The sequence below is a fragment of the Megascapheus bottae genome, chromosome 10 (genome assembly GCF_031878675.1).
Source record: "Megascapheus bottae isolate mThoBot1 chromosome 10, mThoBot2.hap1, whole genome shotgun sequence".
In the NCBI taxonomy this organism is placed as follows: Eukaryota; Metazoa; Chordata; class Mammalia; order Rodentia; family Geomyidae; genus Megascapheus; species Megascapheus bottae.
In genome coordinates this window covers 3,268,807-3,283,871 of record NC_143518.1, presented here as the reverse complement: position 1 = coordinate 3,283,871, position 15,065 = coordinate 3,268,807, and the positions used below count along the sequence as shown (strand labels likewise).

Genomic DNA, 15,065 nt, shown 5'->3' with positions numbered 1-15,065 from the left:
GAGGTTTTTGGTTTGTTTTATTATAACGTACAGAAAAGCTTGAAATATTTGCAATGCATTTGAGTCACAGTTGTGTCTCCTAAAAATATTTGCTCTGTGATAATCATCTAAAAACTTTCGCTCATCCTAAAAAATATGAGCTACAAATGTCACCAATAGCCAGTAGCCTTCCCCATATACCACACAATGAAAGCAGGGAAAAGAATATGAAAAACAAATGACTGCTTTTCGTTTTATTTTACATTCTTTTGTGGGTTTTTTTTGGTAGAACTCAGGTTTAAAATCAGAGTCTGAGCTCACTAGGCAAGCGTTATAGTACTTGAGCTATGCATCTCCTTTCTTTATGTCTTTAGTTACTTTTAATATAGGGTCTTAATTTTTGTCCTGGCTATCCTGGACCATGATTCTTCTATTTACACTCCCTACATAAGTAGGGTTGCAGGTACTCACCAACTCACTAGCTTATATTGATTGAAAGGAGGTATGTTAACTTTTAGCCAAACTAGTCTTGATTCCCCATCCTTCTGCCTGGCTGGATTGCTGCTTCCTTTTCTCCCAGATGCACCAGATGGAGCATTTGAAATATATACCACTAGAAACTCTAGTCTATTTTATTTCTTCTCTTACTATATTTCATAACTTACTATTATAATTAAGTAACCAAAGTTTATTTTTAAATATTCCATGTCAGATTCCAGGAAGGATTAAAGCTATTGCAATACTACATACTTGAATCATGAGATCATAATAACTGAGATTCTTCTGCAATTGAATTACTATGGGAAAGTTTCCAAGCTGACTTTTGCATATCTGCAAAAAAGAAACCCAAATAAAAGCCAGAAGCCAGTGTTATAAGCCATATTCATCAAGGCCCCTGAGAGAGTGCACATTTTTATAGGATGCTTCTTGGTCTGAAGGAGATGGTTGTGCTTGCGCAATGAACAAACTCATTATAAGTAACAACTTCTGCACAACAGGGAAAGAGTACTTCCAGTTGAAGGGTTAAAGGTTTGAGTGACACTGATTCTTTGGGCTGTCCATTGACAACAATTATTGTCCTTTACTACTGAGAAAATGACCAGGCCTTGTTCACGGATGATTATGAGTTCACTTCCCTAATAAAATTAAGGAGAGTTTCTATGGTGTTTTGTAGTAAATCCTAAATGGCTCATGGGACTGACTGATAATGGAGCCAGGACAAGATGTAGCTTATAATAGTTGAAATAGTTTTCCATTATTAAGTGTAATTTCATCTCTCATGTTCAGGACATACTACAATCCAAATATTCAATTAAAGGGTCTGGGTGTGGTGGTATGTTCAATAATCCCAACTTTCAGGAAATGGAGATGAATGTGAAAGCCAGATTGGACTTTATAAGGAAATGATGCAAACCCTAAAAGAATTAAAAATTAAAATAAAATATTAGATTAAATGCATAGTTAAGATTAATGTAAAATCCCAAGTACCAGGATGTGGAAGACTGGGAAAATCTCAGTTCAAGGCCAACCCTGGCAGAAAGCTAGCAAGAACTCCAACTCAAGAAGTACATTGAAGCCAAGAGAGGACAACACCAATTGTATTCAGTCTCTGCTACAGAGTCACCACCAGGTCACAACTTCCACAGAGTAGGTCCTGGGATTTGAACTCAGAGCCTGGGTACTGTCTATCTCAGTTTTTTGCTTAAAGCTAGTGCACTCTACTACTTGAATTGCAGCTCTACTTCTGACATGATGGTGGCTGAGTCTTTCACAGACTTAACTGTCCAGGTTGGTTTCAAACCTGGTTCAAACAGGCTTTTGTGTGTGTGTGTGTGTGTGTGTGTGTGTGTGTGTGTGTGTGTGTGTGTGTGACTGGGATCATAAGCGAGGACACCAGAATGCAAAGTTGGAAGGGACAATGGAGTACAGTGTTTGAATCTAGAACTCAATAGACACTGAAGAGAGATCCAGGAGTCAATGGTGAATAGACAACAGGAAACCAACACAGCTCTGTCTGAAGAGGAGAGTTTTAGGGTCCCAACAAGTTATCCACAACTAGCGAGTCACACTAAGTAAGGTATAATTGTATAAGCAGCCTGCAGAAGAAAGAAACATAGGCTACATCGTTTTCCTTACTGGTAATAACCAGAATATATCTAGGACAGTCTTAGGAAAGGATCACAATGGCTCAATGGCTATATACATATGACCATATAAAATGATGCTTATCAAAATGAGCTCCAAGAAATGGAAACAAGAGGGTTTTTGTATTGCATTCAGCTATGTCTTTTTCTTTCTTTCTTCTTTCTTTCTTTCTTTCTTTCTCTCTTTCTTTCTTTTCCTTTGGTTTCTTCCCTGATGTCACTGTTTCTGATTTCAGTACCCTTTGTCTTATGTATATAACTTTATCTGATTTGAGGAAGAGAGAGGAAGCACAGAAATGGTAGAACAATGCAACAATGATACTCACTAGACACTATATTGGAAATGAACTTTACACTTGTGGGGGGGTGTGGTTGGGAGGGAGAAAAGTGGGAGAAATGAGGGAAGAGATAACACTGTTCAAAAAAATGTATTTATTATCTGACTTAGGTAACTGTAACCCCTCTGTATATCACTTTTGCAATAAAATTTAAATTAAAAATAAACTATATTTTTAAAAGAAGTCATTTGCATATGATGGGGCATTCCTGAGATTTAAGCTGTGTAAGAGGCATCGAATTAAGGTCTAAGAGAGGCCCCAGGAAAAAAAAATGGGATATCCAATATGAAAAATAACTGAAGCATCGAAGGGCTGGAGACATATAATTCAAATGGTAGAACTTTACAGCAAGTGCCCCGAGTAAGTTTTTTTTTTAAATGTAGTCTTCTAAAATATTAGCTACATTATTTGAGGAAAAAGTCATCCTCAAAACAGAACTCTTCCAACGTGGAAGAACTTTCAATAGCACCTAATGAATCAAGGCAGCCTGAGGGTGGAGAAGAGGAAGCAGACCATGTCCTAAGTTCAAACCATGAGTCTCAGGGAAGAAAAGGCAGAGCCAGAAGGAAAGCATCAATACCAGCCCTTCTTCTTTTCCTGGGAGGAACTGCACTCCTGGGAGGAATTTTCTCGGTGGGTTGCACAGTTAACGATGTATTCTTTGAATGTTGAATTAAAAGAGGTGGTTGTTGCTTTCAAAGAATGCCAAGGGAGCAAGAAGTAAAGTGACAGAAGACCAGACTTTCAGCCTTAGGGACTTTTCCTTTTGAGCAGGAACTCCTGTTTCCCTTCAAATCTAGCTCCAACATGCACTTTCCAGAGTAATTTCTTTTAATCTTTACTGTTAGCTCCCACTAAAGAAATTGGTTAAAAAACCCATAACATAATGACAAATCCCAGAGCTGCTTCAATCTTCATAGAAAGTTTCTAATTTTTTTTCATTCATTTCAAAAGACAGTGAATTGCTCAGATCAACTTTTCATGTAAGGGAGACACAAAGGAAAGGAAATCTGAATGAGTGCTGCAGGAAATAACAATTCATCAGCTACAGTTGGTGTTACACACAAGGCATGGGCAATCAAAGAAATTTCCAGAGAAAACAAAATAGGTTTAGCAATATGGCTCTTAGCAAGGCATCAGTGGCTCACTCCTGTAATCCTAGCTACTCAGGAGGCTGAGATCTGAGGATCACAGTTCAAAGCCAGCCTGGGTAAGAAAATCCGTAAGACCTTTATCTCCAATGAACTACCCAGGAAAAGCTACAAGTGGTGCTGTGGCTCAAGTGTTAGAGTGCTAGCCTTGAGCAGAAAGAAGCTCAGAGACAGCACTCAGGAGGCTGAGTTCAAGTCCAAGTACTGGCAAAAAGAAAGAGGAGGAGGAGGAGGGGGGGAAAAGGGGGAGGAGGAGGAGGAGGAGGAAGGAGGGAAGGAGGGAGGGAAGGAGGGAGGGAAGGAGGGGGAAGAAGCCCCTGAAGAGGATGGAAAGATAGAAGATACTGAGATCAATGCACAATTTTTTTAACTTGTAAGTAGTCTAAATTATTAGTTCATCCAGTTCTATGATTTGACTCTGTATCCCTCCAGACTTTCGGTGTAAGAAGTTAGATCTCAAGGTAATGCTACAAGGCGGGTGTGTTTAACCTCTGTCCAAGCTGCAGCATGGGGTTAGGCTTCAGGTGACTGTCTTCAGCCACACAGCAACCCAAACCGAAGACACAGCTCCCCCCAAACACTAAATCTCCTCCCACCTGGATCTTGAATTCTTCTGCCTTCAGAACTATAATCATTCCATAATTACAAAATCTCCATGTTTCATTACAGCAGCAAGAATAGACTGACTTGGTATATATTTATTTTTGCACACACTGCATGGCAGCCTGATTTAAGACTCTATCGCAACCATGCTGGCACCTAGAGATTATCTGGACAGTTAGTCATATGAGAAATGTTAACAGTGATTCTGAACCTGAGCTCTGCAGCTCCAAGCCCAGCTCAGCTCAACTGTGAATGGACTGCACTAATGTGTCTTGTGGGCCATCACGAAATACCTGAGGTGGGGTAACTTTACCAAGAAAAGAAGTACTGTCAGCTGACAGCTTAGAGGCTTTCAGTTTAAAGAGCACACACAGAGTCTGGCAGTGCACCATTTTAGATGGTAGAGTCATAGCAAGAAGATGTAAAGGAATTCTGAAATGGGCACCAAACAGGACATCAATAAGAGGCTGACAGAACTTGTAAAGACAGCCTTTCAGGCATTCTGTCCCAAGCACCTCCCTCTGGATTCAGTCTCTTAAAGGTTCCTCCCCACAATGTGGCAAAACCCAGACCAGCTTTTAGGGTCAGAGTACATCCAAAAGCAGGGACAGTGTTCCTTCCCACAAAGTTCCACAACATAGAGGTTTAAAACAATTCAATTTTCCTCATAGTTTTGGAGGTCAGGAATCAAAAGTGGAATTTCTGGGGCTAAATTAAAGTGGTGGCAGAGTGATCTAAGGTCAAATCTACTTTTTTATCACTTCCTTGGATAAGGGCTGCCTCATTTGACCTCTTCTTCCAAGACCGTATCTCCTCTGACTCTGATCTCCTGTCTTCCTCTTAGAAGGACTCTTATAATTACACAACGCCCACTGGCGTAATCCAGATAATCTCCCAATTTTAAGCATATTTTCAAAATGCAGGATCCTGAGATTACATCTTGAGAATTGTTAGGGAACAATTGTTCTATTTCAAGGATGGATCACAGATTTTTTTTTCTTCCATTTATTGCTTTACCTCCAACCTTCTTGTTTTGTATTTGCTGCAGTATGATCTTGGCATACTTTGAAACAACTCTCCATTCTCCCAACAGAAATTGCATCTCCATAGAAACGGCTCTTTACGAGGTCACTTAGATTCTCATCATTGAGATATTAACCTGATGCGTTTTTAGGGCTTATCTTTCTTAATAACAGTTAAAAATGATATAGGGATAATTATTCCAACCTTTTTATTATTCATACTAAGACACCTCTCATTATTTAGTGCTTACTATGCTTCAGGCACCAAGCTAAAAAACTTCATAAATATTATTTGTGCTTTTCAATAGCCCCATAAATGAAGCATCATTTCCCACATTTCCCACATAATAAAACAGAAGGTTAGAATAGCAACCTCAATTACTACTGAGTACTTTCTAAATCTCTAACTCCAAACCTAGACAACTAGCCAGCAACAGTCTTCCTGTAGCTTTGCAGGACACTGTTATTTTTTCACTTGTTGAGATTCTGCCATCCAAGTTTGCCTAGCCAGATAACTGACAGTTGCCATGGACTTGTATTCCTCTTTTTTTTCTGTTGAAGAAGTTAGACAACAAACACACCCGGTTGGTTCTATTTCCTCAGTATAGGTTCAATCCTTCCCTATTACTCTACTTGTGTGAGGTCTGCTTAGTTGTGATTTATCTCAACTTCCATTTTCTTGTATGGATTTCTACACTAACCGGATTCTTTCAGAATTTTTGACTTGAATGTCTTTTTGCCAAATTCTGGTTATAAAATGATCTTTGAAAATGTAATGCTGCCAGGCACAGTGGCTAGTACCTATAATCCTGGAACTACTCAGGAGGCTGAGATCTGAGGGTCAAGGTTAAAAGCCAGCCCAGGCACAAAATGACTTGAGACTCTTATCTCCAATTAACCTCCAGAAAATGGGAAGCGGAGCTTTACTTGAAGGTAGGGAGGTAGCCTTGAGATAAAAAGCTCAGGGACTGTGCCCAGGCCGAGTTCAAGCCTCGTGACCCACAAAAAATTAAAAAAAAAAGAAAATACAATGCTGATTCTCTGATTTTCACATTTCAATTCTTCAATGTTCTCTCTTGTTAACTGGCTCTCACCTGTATTCTGCTCAACTCCTCTATTTCACAGATCACCACCATTTACTCTCATCTTCTTCCCCTCCCAATAAACATAGGACAAAATTAATTCATTTAGAAATTGTACTGAAAATGAAAGTAATTTTTCCACTCAGGAAGAATAAAATCTAAAATTATTTTGACATAAATTTTAATTGGAAAAACCTTAAATAATAATAATAATACTGATTCTCTCCAAGTTGTGGGAGGTTAGTGACCTGCTACAGATCATAACTCCCAGTATAAGTTCATGACCAAGTGTTTCTGAAGCATCAGTGTGATCACAGGAGACCAACATGAGGACTCAGGGAAGGATTGCATTCCCGGAAAACACTATGATTCTGAGAAAGTCTTGATATTATTCTTTCTTTCATCCTAATTAGAAATCATGTTTCTAAAAGAATGGCATATGAAAAAATTCATAATAGAATTTTGAATAGAAAATCTAGACATTTTTCTCTGTAAAATGTGTATATCCTATATGTGTGCATGAGTAAAGAAGGCAGAAAATAAGTCAAATTAACCAACTAAGTCAATATGCTTAAAGGCATTACTTCTAGGATTTATCATGTTAACATTATTTAGATTTTTCTTTAGTCTTTTCAATATGGTGGGTTTGTCTCTAGAGACTGCTAATCTAGATTCAGTTTAATATCCCAGCTTTATATCTTGCTCTCTATGGGAATGTGACCAGACCATATAACTTTACATTTCTATTGCTTCATTTTCAAATTGGAAAACAGAATTGTAGGTCAAATTAATAATCATATATGTTTTAACTTTTATACATTGTAGCTCACATAAAGTGCTTGCATAGTATCTGAGATAAGCAAAGCATTCATTAAATGGGAACTATTACCAAAAATGCTATTATAATTAATATTACGATTGCTAGTAATAGTAGTGGTGGTGGTGGTAGTAGTTCTGGGCTTGAACTCTGAGCCTCATACTTTCATTTGGCTTTTTTTGTTCAAGGCTTGGTGTTTTATCACCTCAACCCCTGCTCCACTTCCAGCTTTCAGATGTCTGATTGACAGAAGTCTTTCACAAGGTTTATTGCTTGGGTTGAATTTGAATAGTAATCCTCAGGTGTCAGCCTCCTGAGTAGTTGGGATTATAGCCACCAATTCTCAGTCAAAGATACAATTATTGTCAATTGACACCTTTTTATTTTATAGTCATAAAGAATTAATAAAGCTGATGGTAAGAAAAAAAACCATATAGAGAGAGGCCAGGCACTGGTGGCTCATGCTACTCAGAAAGCTGAGGTCTGAAGATTGCAATTCAAAGCCAGACTGGGCAGAAAAGTCAATGAGACTCTTATCTTTAATTAACCAGCCCCAAATGGGAAAGGGAGCTGTGCCTCAAAGTGGTACAGCATTAGCCTGATGCACAAAAGCTCATGGACAGCACCCAGTCCCTGAGTTCAAGCCCCACAACTGACACACACAAAAAAAAATAGAAGAGAAACTACTCTGACCCTTTTTTGAAGCTCAAAATTAAGTCCTACAAACAGAAGGCAATGACATCCCATTAGCAGGAAAATTACGTTTCTGAAGACTCTAAAGTGCTGTCTTCTATCTAAAAAACAAAGAATTAAAAAGATGAGTACTGAGTACCTGGGTCATAAATATGGACTTCAAAACATGTTCACCTGGGAATACATAAAACAAGAGCTTCTGGGCAGCCTAAGATGGGCAGAGCATGTCTCCACATAACTCACAGGGCAGGGTGAAAGTAAGCAGATTTTTATCTATTGCTGTATAGAAAATTGCTCCAAGACTTAGCAGGTTAAAACAATACATATTTTATTATTTCACAGTGATTCTAGGTCAAAGTCCTTCCGTTCAGCTTTGTTCTCAAAGGCATGCTTGGGAAGAATCTCATCTTAGCTCACACACAGCTGTCGGCAAGAAATCAATTCCTTCTGAGTTATTCCATAAACCTTAGCTGCTCCTGTGCCATTGGCCAGAGATTTTCCTTGGTTCCTTGTGACACTGGCATCTCCACTGAGCAATTTCATAGCATGGCAGACTTCTTGTCCCATCCAGAGCAGGCAGATCACAGGGCATGAACACACCAGCAAGGTGGGTGTATAGAGAACACAGTGTCACTGTCTTTTAGAACTTCATCATGGAAGCAACATTGTCATTTGGGTCCTACTTTATGTGTCAGAAGCAGTACTGGGTCCAGATGACACTCAAGTAGAAAAGATCATAAAGATCAGAGGACAGAGATCGACTGTGGAAAGTTGCATTAGGCACTGTCCAGCCAGGCTACCTCTGCTCTTCGACTACACATGTCCTTTCCATCTGCAATGCTTTTCCCCTCTAGGGAGCCCGCCGGAAGTCTTGCTCATCACAGCATCATTTCAAATCTCAGAGGCTTCTCTTAGAAATGAATCTCCATGTGTGAATGAAGCTCCTCATGTAGTTTATTTTTGTTCGCCTTGTTGTTGTTTAAGTATGTTGCTTCTCCATCTACACACATGGAAAGCCACATATATACCATGCATAATACGTTACCTGGCCAATGCAGCAAGACACAAAGTGGCACAACAAGCATAAAATAATCATTTTCAACAAAAAGGAGAGAGATGATGGTCACAGAAAGGACCACTAGTCTGTCACAGTTCTGAAACAGCCTGTAAGTCTTGAAAATAATCCTCCATGTCTCTCAGCCCCAAGCTTTGAGGTCTCGGATCATTTTCCATAGTCCTCCTTTCTTTCCATTAAGGGAAGCCAATGCCTGTATGTGAGATATTATTTCATCTATCACTCACAGTAGAATCTGAGCGTAGAATCATTTTAGTATGTGATCTCTTTGCCTATTTCAGTTGCACCAACAATGGATCGACTAATATTGCTTTCTGGGAAGGTTTGTTGGCCTCCTACAAATTCTACTGGGGTATATCCTACTGAAACAAAACAAATTCACAGTCGTAAATGTGTTTAAGAAAATTCCTTCTGTGTGCTGAATTCCTGCTTAGATGGTTGAAGACAATGCTATTAAGCTTCCTAGAGGCTCTGAGTTACTTGTTGGAAGATCTATGGGACACATTGTAATTTCATTGTGTGCCTGAAATTAATCTGATTTGTCTGATGTCTTAAAAGTTTGCAATTACAACATCGGGCTTTTTCTACTTGGCCACGTTTTACCTTTATGCAGTGTTTTGCTAAGTGTTCAGTGCCACTACTGTGTGTGTGTGCATGCAGATATGTACACACATACACGTGCGCGCACACACACACACACACACACACACACACACACACACACACACACCTGCATGCAGTAAAGAGCTTGAATTCTGGACCTATTCCTTAAGCTTTTTCATTCAAGGCAGTGCTCTACCACTTGAGCCACATCTCTACTTTTAGCCTTTCAATGGTTAATTGGAGTGAACTTGTGCCCAATATCTAATCCCACACAATTGTAACATACTACAATGTTAACAAGCTACATCTTTCCATTGAGACACATTTTTGAATAAAATGAAAGCTGAACAACTTAGGATAAATGTTTATAGACTGTTCACTTTCACTAGGAATGAAAGGCTAAAGAGAAACCCCACTCCATCCTAAAGATTCAAAAAAGTAATATATGTAGCTCATTGTTATATGTGAGAAGTTTTATCCATTAGGAATCCAGAGACTTTGAAGAAATCAAGTATGAGGCAAGGGTTCTCAGAGCTGTCAAAAATACATTGCCTTCTACAGATTAAAAATTCAGCAGAACTGAAGGCTTTGAGTATACCAGTGGAACATAAGTGGATACAGAGCACAGTGAGGGAGCTGCCAGCTATCCAGTCCCTCTGTGCAAACCCCATACACTTCTAGAGATAGAAACACACTGTGATCATTTATGCAGTTGGAAAGGATTGAACTGACTCTGAACTCAATCTTTGCCACTCAGAGACTATGAGACTATTTCTAACAGTTATTTAGCATCTCTAGATTTCACTGAGGCCATCTGGAATAAATACAAAATGCTCCATGCACAGCTTGGTCTATACCACTTGCTGAATAAATGTTAAATGTGAATGGCAGTTTATGCAGGCTTTTAGAACAGAATGTGATATCTGACAAGTTCAAGTACCTCGGGTCAAATTTTGGTTTTATAACTTATTGTCTGTGAACATGGATAAGAAAACAAAAAGGGATGTGTTTAGTTATTGTTCACATCTTGAGTGGATAGAGTGAGGCCTATATTAGAAAGTTATTGGGATGATTAAATGAATAGTGTATTATAAATATATGCAACCATAAGTCAACTTTCTGACATATGGTTAGTGGACCAAAAAGCCCTGTAATTTGTCTTCCAATAAGCAAAAGAAAATTAATTTGATGTTGAATTTTTATGCCATTTTAGAATAAATTATAAAGAAAATCTTGGTTTATGAATAAAATGAAAGCTCACCTTCTTATGTTAAGTATTTATAGACTGTTTCTACAATAAAATGAAGAAAAAATAGTAGAAAAATATGGAAAAAGCAATTAAAAGCATGGTTCTCTGAAGGATGGCAAAAAAAGCAAGAAAAATTGATTAAATAGATCTTGTGTTGTTCAACATTGCCTTAAGACCTGCTTGCTCTGGAAAGGCTAATTATTCAGAATGCCTCATACCTGTTTTCTTTACAAATTTTACACCCTTTTACAGCAGGTTAAAAAAATGAATTCCTTTGTTAGCCGAAACTATACAGGAGAACAAACGCTTATTAATTTTACTAGCTTTGCAAAGTTGGACTAAAATCTCCAGCAAAGAATTTTCCACTTTTCTTCTTGTTTGCAGTTTTCTGTCTTAAGTTTTATTTGAGATTTTCTAGAGGGGTTTAACATGCCAATAATTAAACTAAGTAACCCATTCTGAGTAAGCAAAACAACATGCATTATTGATTTGGGAACTGAGCTGAGAGCACCCAGGCTCATGTGTGATTCACGAATACTCACCCAGACAGGTTGACACCAGTGAGGAATGAAAGCAATTTACATTTTGCCAATTTGGTCCAGGGATGCTTCCATTCTCCTTTGTGTTCTGTATCCTAGGTGAATGCCAAGCCTGCCTTCTTATTACTTTGGCTCTGAACTCTATTCCAAAAATCTGTACATTGTTGAAATATATGAAAAATAATATTCCAGGAACATGAAAACAATTATCAAGAAGACACTTCATATGAAATGCCTGCCATTGCATTGTCAGAATGGGCTGCAGTTAACCAGCAACAAAGTGTGAAAGTCTAGGCGGTAATGTTTATGGCACCGGCAGCAATCGGGCTAGTCAGCTGTCCCTCTAATGAGCACTGAGATTGAACTTGCTAATTTTATGGTATTTTCTTTTTTCTCCAAAGTATTCCCCTAGATACAGAAGATGATTTTCTGAGATGGGGAAACTTGCTCATTCCTGAGACCATGTGCACTAGGCAGATTATTTCCTCAGATTATAACCCTGGTGGCAAGAGTAAGAAAATGAGACATATGGTAAGATTTTCTGTGATGACAGATTACCAAGAATAAATGCGCTAGACTTGGAATAAAACTATTACAATAGTTACACTTTTCCCTGAATCAGCTGGTCACTGGGAACTTTATAGGATGGGAATAGGAAGAGAATTGGACTCTTGATTGGGTGGCAACAAGGAGAAGAGTTAGGGATTTTTGTACAAGCATGCACTGTCATCTCTTTACAAGTTGCATGTCTCTTTTTTTACTTGGTATAAATTATTTACATACATTATTAATTGACATATACTATATTTGTACATATTTATAGGGCATAGGATTTGCTTTTTGCCAGTACTAGGGTTTGACCTCAGGATCTAGTACCACTTTGCTTTATATTCATAATTGGTACTCCACTACTTGGGTCATGCCTCCAGATAGGATTTTCATTGGTTAGTTGAAGATGAAGCTCAGGGACTTTTCTGTTCAAGCTCACTTCAAACCTTTATCCTCCAGATCTCCAATTCTTGAATAGCTACGATTATAGGTGTGAGTCACCAGTGCTCAGACAGTGTATTTCAGAAAGGTTCCATGTTTCTTCTCAAGAGAATGATATGTTCTTCAAAAAGAATTGTGAGCTCATAATTTTAAAAGGTCATTGGTCTTCTCCATTAACTTATTTTCCTTTAAAAATATGTGACACTGTGCTCTCGTATTCACACTTGTCATCCTAGTTTCTCAGGCTATGAGGATCACCATTTGAAGCCAGCCAGGTCAGGGAATTTGGTGAAACTCTTATTTCCAGTTAACCACCAAATAGCCAAAATGGACCTGTAGCTCAAGTGATAGAGTGCTCATCTTGAGCAAAAGAAAAGCTCAGAGACAGTGCCCAAGTCCTGAATTCAAACCCCAGTACCACACACCCACACACACACACACACACACACACACACACACACACACACACACCTGTGATTCAATATCATCCTGGTTAATGTGGATTCATTAGCTTTTTCTGATACTGTGGTCTTGATGGGGCAAGATCTGCTTTTTTTTATTGTTGACAAGCGGCTCCAAACTAGCCTTGAGTAGTTTGTGCATGAATCTCTTCAAAAACAACGTAAGGATTTTGTTGCTTAAAAAGGTATGCTGAGGTGTGTCTAGGCTTTAGCTGATTGCAGTGTCTAGAAGGTACAGCCTCTGGAAAACGGCTGGTCATCCTTATGAAAGAGGCTTGCCCCTTCTGCCAACTGAGAATACTGGCAGATTGTTCCCCCCATTAGCCAGCAAGGCGCCTTCACCGCATCACTGCTGTCACCTCCCAACTCAAAACTGTGAGAAGAAATCCCTAGTGTTTATAAGCCACCTCATTATAGCAGCTCAAGTGGATGAAGTTGTCACCACAGCGTGGAAGAGTTGAGGACACCAAAGGGTCAATTAAATGCATCCCATTTTACTACTTATTACCACTGCTGATAGAATCACCTTTAAAGCTTTAATTTATTGAAATTAAAGTTGAGGAACACTAGCAACCCCAAACTGCAGTAATCTATAAAATGGTCAGAAACTTAATTAACTTTGTTATTCAGGGTCTTTAATAGAAAACTGGGCATCAGTAACTCACATCTTCAATCCTAGCTACTTACGAGACTGAGATCTAAGGATCGAGGTTCAAAGCCAGCCTAGGCAAAAAGAGGATGACAATGGGGGGTTGGTGGTGGGGGGAGGGTAATGGGTACCAACACATGTGAAAGGGTATCAATGTATGTGAATTAATGCAAATATCATGTAACCCTTTTATTAATTACAATAAAAAATAAAAAAAAGAGGATGACATTCTTACCTTCAGTTAACCAGCAAAAAGCAAGAAGTAGAGGTGTGTCTAGAAGAGTTAGAGTGTCAGCCTTGAGTGAAAAAAACAAGTGAAACACTGAGTTCAAGCACCAATGTGAGCATGCATACAAAATAGAGTCTCAATAGTACTTGAATATTCTCTGTGAATCAAGTCTGGATCTTCTTTTTTTTTTTGCCAGTCTTGGGCTTGGGCTCAGGGCCTGAGCACTGTCCTTGGACTTTCTCAAGGCTAGAGCTCTACCACTTGAGCCTCAGCACCACTTCCAGCTTTTTTCTATGTATGTGGTACCAAGGAATCGAACTCGGGTCTTCATGCATGCTAGGCAAGCACTCTATCACTAGGCCAAACTCCCAGCTCAAGTCTGGATCTTTGAGAGAAATCTTTTCCATTCTCTTCACATTCTTTTCACAGGAAAAGGGAAGCTCTTATGGATACAAAACATATAGCATTTGTCTCCTTTACAGCAAGCCTTTTCCAATGGTACAAGAAGAGGCTCTGTGTATCCAGTCTTGGAATAGAACACAGCTTCCATTGGTAGAGGCAGCCGCTCACCAGAGAGACACAAGGAAATGCCATTCACCATGTGATGTTGGTGATATCTCTTCCCATGTGGAAAGCCAAGGTTCTTTTCTCACCTAGCAAAATTCTCTTGTAACTGTCATTGCTGGCTCCTTCACCACAGAACATGGTCTCCCAGTAACTTTGCAAGGTGTGTCCAGCTTTCTCCTACCCTCGCTTTTGTACCTGCTTTCCCATTTTTCCTCTCTCCTCCCCTTCCTGTTCTCCCATCCACGGCTCTCACAGTGGTCCATCTTGTCTTCTGGATGGCTTAGCCCTATGTCAGATCTCTGTATTATTATGCCCAGGACTCTATTTCTCTGACTTTATGAAAAATGGCTGGTCCTTTCAACTGGCCATGTTACGCCACCCCTTAAGAATAGCATCTCCTAAGATCTCTTCAGAGAGCTGAGAGAGTCCATGTAAAGGCACCTGATTGGAAATGCTTTCTCTCATCCTACATCCTCTATGGGGGCACAGCTTGCCTCAAACTAAAAGACTTATCTCTGATCTACATTCCATATTACAGTCATTCCCATGGAAAGGATTTCTATCCTAAGTTTATCTAAATATTATGGGAAAACATAGCTCTTGGAACCAACAGTAATATTACAGTTTCAAAAGATGGTGACAAGTAATATTCTTCTAACATCTTCCCACTTTCTTATAAAAAGATACACCCCAATTTTCCTCCCATTCAAAGTCTTACAATGCTGATTTCCTTATAATAAAATGCAAAGGACCCTGAATGGCTTCTAAGGTTAATTCATAGGAGACAATAATGCCTCTGGTTTTTTTTTTTTCAATTTGATGAGGAGTTAATGAAAAGTACTAAGAGAGTAGTCAGTGATGTGTGTCATTATCC

At 39.0% G+C, this 15,065-nt stretch overlaps 1 pseudogene; it reads right to left on the bottom strand.

The window, feature by feature from the left end:
* Positions 1-15,065, bottom strand: part of LOC150057337 (T-complex protein 1 subunit zeta pseudogene) — a 63,663-nt pseudogene that overhangs the window by 32,184 nt on the left and 16,414 nt on the right.